Source organism: Triticum aestivum, chromosome 3A (assembly GCF_018294505.1).
Source record: "Triticum aestivum cultivar Chinese Spring chromosome 3A, IWGSC CS RefSeq v2.1, whole genome shotgun sequence".
In the NCBI taxonomy this organism is placed as follows: Eukaryota; Viridiplantae; Streptophyta; class Magnoliopsida; order Poales; family Poaceae; genus Triticum; species Triticum aestivum.
The window spans coordinates 328,340,297-328,346,621 of NC_057800.1; positions in this window are offsets into that span (position 1 = coordinate 328,340,297).

Sequence of the window (6,325 nt, forward strand, 5' to 3'; positions counted from 1 at the left end):
GGATGTCTCATCCGAATGTGCCCTGAGAACGAGATATGTGCAACTCCTATCGGGATTTGTCGGCACATTCGGGCAGCTTTGCTGGTTTAGTTTTACCATTGTCGAGATGTCTTGTAACCGGGATTCTGAGTCTGATCGGGTTGTCTTGGGAGAAGGAATATCCTTCATTGACCGTGAGAGCTTGTGATGGGCTAAGTTGGAACACCCCTGCAGGGTTTTGAACTTTCGAAAGCCATGCCCGCGGTTATGGGCAGATGGGAATTTGTTAATGTCCGGTTGTAGAAAACCTAAAACCTAACTTAATTAAAATGAATCAACAGAGTGTGTGTGGCCGTGATGGTCTCTTTTCAGCGGAGTCCGGGAAGAGAACACGGTCTCGTGTCATGCTTGAACGTAGGTTGTTCTAGGATCACTTCTTGATCATAGTTTATCGACCATGCCTTGCCTGCTCTTCTCGTTCTCATTTGCGTATGTTAGCCACCATATAAGCTAGTGCTTGCTGCAGCTCCACCTCATACCTTTTACCCTACCTATAAGCTTAAATAGTCTTGATCGCGAGGGTGTGAGATTGCTAAGTCCCCGTGACTCACAAATTACTTCCAAAACCAGATGCAGGGACCGATGATACCGCTCCAGGAGATTTGACTGAGCTCAAGTGGGAGTTCGATGAGGACTCAGGACGATACTACGTTTCCTTTCCAGACGATCAGTAGTGGTGCCCAGTTGGGGCGATCGGGGACATAATGCATTTGGGGTTGTCTTTATTTTGGTTCGATAGTCGGACCTTGATTGTATCTGGATGATTGTAATGATATATTTATGCATTGTGTGACGTGGCGATTGTAAGCCAACTATGTATCTCTTTTCTTATTGAGTACATGGGTTGTGTGAAGATTACCCCACTTGCGACATTGCTTACAATGCGGTTATGCCTCTAGTCGTGCTTCGACACGTGGGAGATATAGCCGCATCGTGGGCGTTACAGCTGTGCATGCTTTCGGGTTCGTGCAAGCGAGCCCCCCTACCTGGCGCACCAAAGATGTCGCGGGATATCCACAGCCACCTATGGGACCAGGAGGCCCCTTGCTGGTTCGGCAGGGGGACGTCGCGTTGCACAAAGAGCAGACCAGCGCACGACAGCACGACAGAGAACACACTAGCAATTTACACAGGTTCAGGCCGCCATGAGGCATAAAATCCTACTCCTGCTTTGGTAGTTTGATGGTGGAATGGAGATGGTGATGCATAGTACACTTGCCCGGTAGGGGTCGCCGAAGGGAAGCATCTACTACACGCGTATGGGGGTGTGGGTTCATCAACTTTCCAACCCTTTCTACGGTTGCCACGGGCCTCCTTTTGTAGATTAAGGGGTCACCACAATGGCAAAGTGTTGGCGTTCTGGGAACGGGGGTCCCCAGACTTGCCTGCCTGCGGCCCGCAGCGTGGCTACACCATCGGCCCTGTACGACCCATCTCCGCCAGCAAATATTCAAGACCCTCGCGAGGGGCCAAGCCTCGGGAGGTGGACGACGCAAGACCTCCTTAGGGGCGGCCTCACCAGGCTGGCTCGCGAGGGGCGGAGAGATCAAGGCGAGGGGCACCTCACGAGGTTTCTGTGACGCAAGCCATGACACCTGGAGCCAGGCGGGTGCCAGCGCGCGCAGCGTCCTCGTTTCCTCTTTGGTGTTAAAGGGGCAAGCGCAGACGAGGAGTCCCGAGGCATGAGGCAAAGGTTTCCATATCGGTGCAACAAGACCAAGACCAGCAGGATGGTAGGACGGAGGTCACCATGGATCCCAAGACTGTGTCACCACCAGAGCCTTTGGCAGGCGAAGACTACTTTTGTTAGGATAGCTTGTACTAGTTGTCTCCCTTCAAATTTGGCCGTTGTGGGATCCCTTCCCACTCAATATTTGGGAAGAGGACCAGGGCCCCTATAAATAGGAATAGCCACCACCATAGAAGGGAGGTTTATTGGGACCTAGATTGAATCCATAGCACCCCAACCACTCAAGTTCACCAAGCACAAGAACACCTCTCCTCGCAAGGCTGTTCTTCCCTTGTAACTGTTCATCCTCAGTCCAAGAGGCAATCCACCACACCACACTGGAGTAGGGTATTACACCACAACTCTGGCCCGAACGAGTATAAATCTTGTGTCTCATGTTCTTTGGGTTCGTCGAGCTAGGCCGTGAGATCGTAGAGTGTGCGAGCTAGAGAGGGGGAGATATCTTTGTGCGCATGTCAGGACCCTGATTCCAAGTCACGTCGATCTAGCCGGTAACACCTCATATCACTTTGCGGCCTCACGAACGGTATCCCCACGGGTGTCGCCTTACCATGGCCCGGGACCGTTTGCGCCTTTTGGCTCACGTATATGACAGTGTCGCTAGCATCCATATGACAGAGAACCCGGGACAACATGGCTAGTCGTGAACCCAAAGCGGCACATACCTATGGGGACAGGCATACATGAATCAGATCGAACATGTCGGTCATCAGCGTGTGAATCCGGGCTGTAGCACTGGGCTAACAAGACTCCGGGGAACCCGGGCTGTAGCAGGCTAGGCAGGACTCCGGAAGTCAGCGCGTGACATTTCCCCGAAGGGACAGACATAGGAATGAAGTGAAACACATGCCGGCCAGTCAAGTGTCCTGAGCAGTAGTGCTGGGCTAGCAGGACTCCGGTGAACCGGGCTGTAGCGGACTACATTTCCCCATAAGAGAGGCTGCCAAGGATAAACAACTAGATTGTTGGATCCCACACATACCAAGCATTTCAATCATACACACAATATGCTCGATATGTGCAAATACAACATGGCATCACAACAAAACTCTACACCTCAAGTACTTTATTTAAAGGCTCCAGAGAGCCATACATAACATGTTCATACAGGTAGGGGTCACATGACCCGACACTCAAGTCTTACAAGCATACAAGCACATGCGGAAGCAAATAGTCTGAGTACAAACACTAGAAAGAAAGAAGGCTTGTCTAAGCCTGTCTATCTACATAGGGCCCTCCATGGCCAGGATCACCACCTGGGTGGCAAGTTACTCATCAACGTCGAGGTCTACATAAAACCCATCGGAGGGGGCGGTATTGTCGTCTGAAAACAGTAATTAAAGCAAACATGAGTACAAAGGTACTCAGCAAGTCTTACAACAGAACCTACTATACACACTCATTCTCAAGAAGGTGGTGGAGTTATTGCAGCAAGCCAGCTTTGACTCTTGGCTAAGCTATCCTACGAGACACCACTGGTAAAACAGTTTTCACACACGAGTCCACTAATCACCAACACAATACTCCACCGGGGATCCTCCCTTGTCATCCTACGAGAGGGCCATCCTCGGTACTCACACTTATCTTGAGTCTTTTAGTAGTAACCATTAACTTGTCTATGAACTGTAAAGGCAACCATGTAGTCCTTTACCGCGGACGCGGCTATTCGGATAGTTTTATACCCTGTAGGGGTGTACTTCGTCACACATGTTTCCACCACTTAGCGTCTGCACACGACATGTGCTCGGCAGACTTCAAGCGAAAGCCGGTGTGGGTGTAGACCACAACCTGACTAACCGCACAAGTCTCTAGTCCAGGTTTATCACCTATTCGGGTTCCATCCGCAAGGAAATCTGGCCGGGGTGTCCTCAATGGCCCCAAACGATGTGTACAGGGTCTCGAGATGCCAAACGGGCGTCCGGCATACCCGGCCACAGTGTATCTACCGCATCATAGCCCACCACTAGGGTCAGCACTACGCACGGCCGCCAACACATAACCTACAAACACCAGAAACTAGTTGCAACTCCTGGACAGAGGACGAGAGGGGTCAATAAGTCGAGCGGGGTCATATTTCAGGGCCCAATGTGTGGTAGTAGCTGAATCTTAAATCACGCATACAGAACTCAGTTCTTATGGACGGCCTCAATGAAACAACCCACCATGTACTCCTACATGGCCTCTCATCGATACCTTTACCAAAACATGTTCAACACATCCCTCACATTACCGACATAATCATTTCACTCTAGCCCATCACCCAGATGAACCAGACCTGATACAACTCTAAGCATATCAGGCATAGCAAGGTAGGAAATACATACATGGCTCAATCAACTCCTACACATGCTAGTGGGTTTCATCTAGTTACTGTGGCAATGATAGGTCATGCAGAGGATAAGGGTTCAACTACCGCAGCACACAGTAGTTTGAAACGTTGTTGACTTAATGCAGTAAGTGAGAGCAGAAGTAAGAACATGGGATTGTATCGATATGATCAATGGGGCTGCTTGCCTGATGGAGTGGTAGTAGGGTACTGCCCTTCAGTTGGATACTCGGAAATATCCTTGGAGGCAGAACCTACCACGAAAGACACCACAAAACACATTCAACACATGGCAATATGCAACAATATGATGCATTCTATGACATGGCAATATGAGGTATCCCGCCTAATGCAATGTGAAACAAGTTGAAATGGGTCCATTTGAATCAAAGATTCAAACGGAAGATTAAGTTCTTATGCATTGTAAGTGTATTAGCTTGTTTCACCTAAACAGCAAGGTTACAGTGTTTTGTCATGCATGAAACCATTACAGATGGAAAGATTGAATTTTTCTGATCATTTTTCATATATAATTTGTTTGATTTGGAGCTATGGTTGATTTTTCTATGATTTTTAGAAGTTTTGGCTATTTTCTGAAATTTCCTATATAAGAATAAATCCAGAAAATAAATAACTGCGTCAGCACTGCGTCACTGTGACGTCAGCGGGTCAAAGGCGCCAGCCTAGGTCAAACCTGACTGGTGGGCCCCATCTGTCAGTGTCTCAGCTAACTAACAGAGTTAGTTAGCATTTAGTTAGACTAAACTAGGTTAGTTAGGCCCTAGGCCCACATGTCAGTGAGAGCGAGTTAGTTAACGAGGTCATTAACCTCTAACCGAGTGATTAGCACTAATTAAAAACTAATCTAGTTTAGTTAGGAGCCGGCCCCACATGTCAGTGACTCAGGCGGGGTCAAACTGGGGTCAACCCGGGGTTAAACAGGGTCAATCTCGCCGGCGTTTAGCCGCCAGCGAGGCCAAACGCGGCGGTGCAGGTGCGGGTTTCATCTACAGGGCACCGTTCGAGGCGCCGTTGGGTTCTACGGGCAGCTGGGAACGAGCCGCGGCAGGTGGTGCTAGTGGTTGGGCTCGGGGTCGCCGGAGATGACGCCGGCGACGAGTTTGGCGGCGGCCGGAGCTCGGGTGAGCTCGGACTCGTCGCTAGGGGGCACGAAGAGGCGCGTAGGTTAGTGAATTGGGTTCCTAGGGGTGCGGTAGGGTTAGTGGTTAAGGTGGCGTGGCCGTTGGGTGGCCGGAACCTCGTCGGCGACGAGCTCCGCGGCGGCGCGTGCGGGTGAGCTACGTGCAGTCGCTACGGGGCTCTAGAGAGAGAACGGAGAGGGTGGGAAGGTTCAGTGGCTCACGGCAGTTGCAGGGGAGCGAACGGCGAGCTCGGGGAAGAGCCAGAGCGAGCAGGGCGGCGAGGGGGATCTCCGGCGACGGCGGATCAGAACGAGCTCGATGCAGTGTCTCCGGGGCGAGCGAGCGCTCGGGGATGGGTCGAGGCGAAGCAGTGGATGACGGCAGAGCTTTTTGGCACGGCGAGGCGACGAGTGGACGACGGTGGCCGCAGCTTTCACGACGGCGCGGGCGCGGCTGCATCAGCCACGACGTCGGGGGAGCGAGGGAGAGAGCAGGAGGGGAGTGTGAGGTGTCCAGGGGGTCGGGGGAGCGACGTGGAGGTCGTGCAACCTGTCCAGCGGCGAAGCGGCAAGCAGGAGGTGGCGCTCGGCGGTGCACACGCGTCGGGCACGCGCCCGTGTCCCTCCTCTGTCTACTGGCAGAGGTAGGCGGTGACTGGCACAGGCCAGCACAGTGCTGGGCCGGCCAGTGGGCTGGGTGGGCTGCGCCAGGTAAGTCCAGGTAACTCTCTCCCTCTCTTATTTGTTTCTCTTTTTATAATTTTTCTATTATTTCTGTAACTTTAGGGCTTTAATAAAAATGCCAGGGCATTTCCAAAAATCATAAAATTCATCATGGCTACTGCTTAGAATATATCCAACAGTAAACATTTTAGTTTATGATTATTTGAGCATTTAAAATATTTTATAGCATTTAAATGCCCAAATGCAAATACTATATGGATTAAGCCAATGACCTTAAGCTGTCCTAGAAAAATGTGCACCATTTTTGTCAAAGGTTTTAACCCAAAACAAAAAGGGTGGGCTTTTTAGAAGGGCATTTCAGGTTCATTGAAAAGTTTTTTAGTAA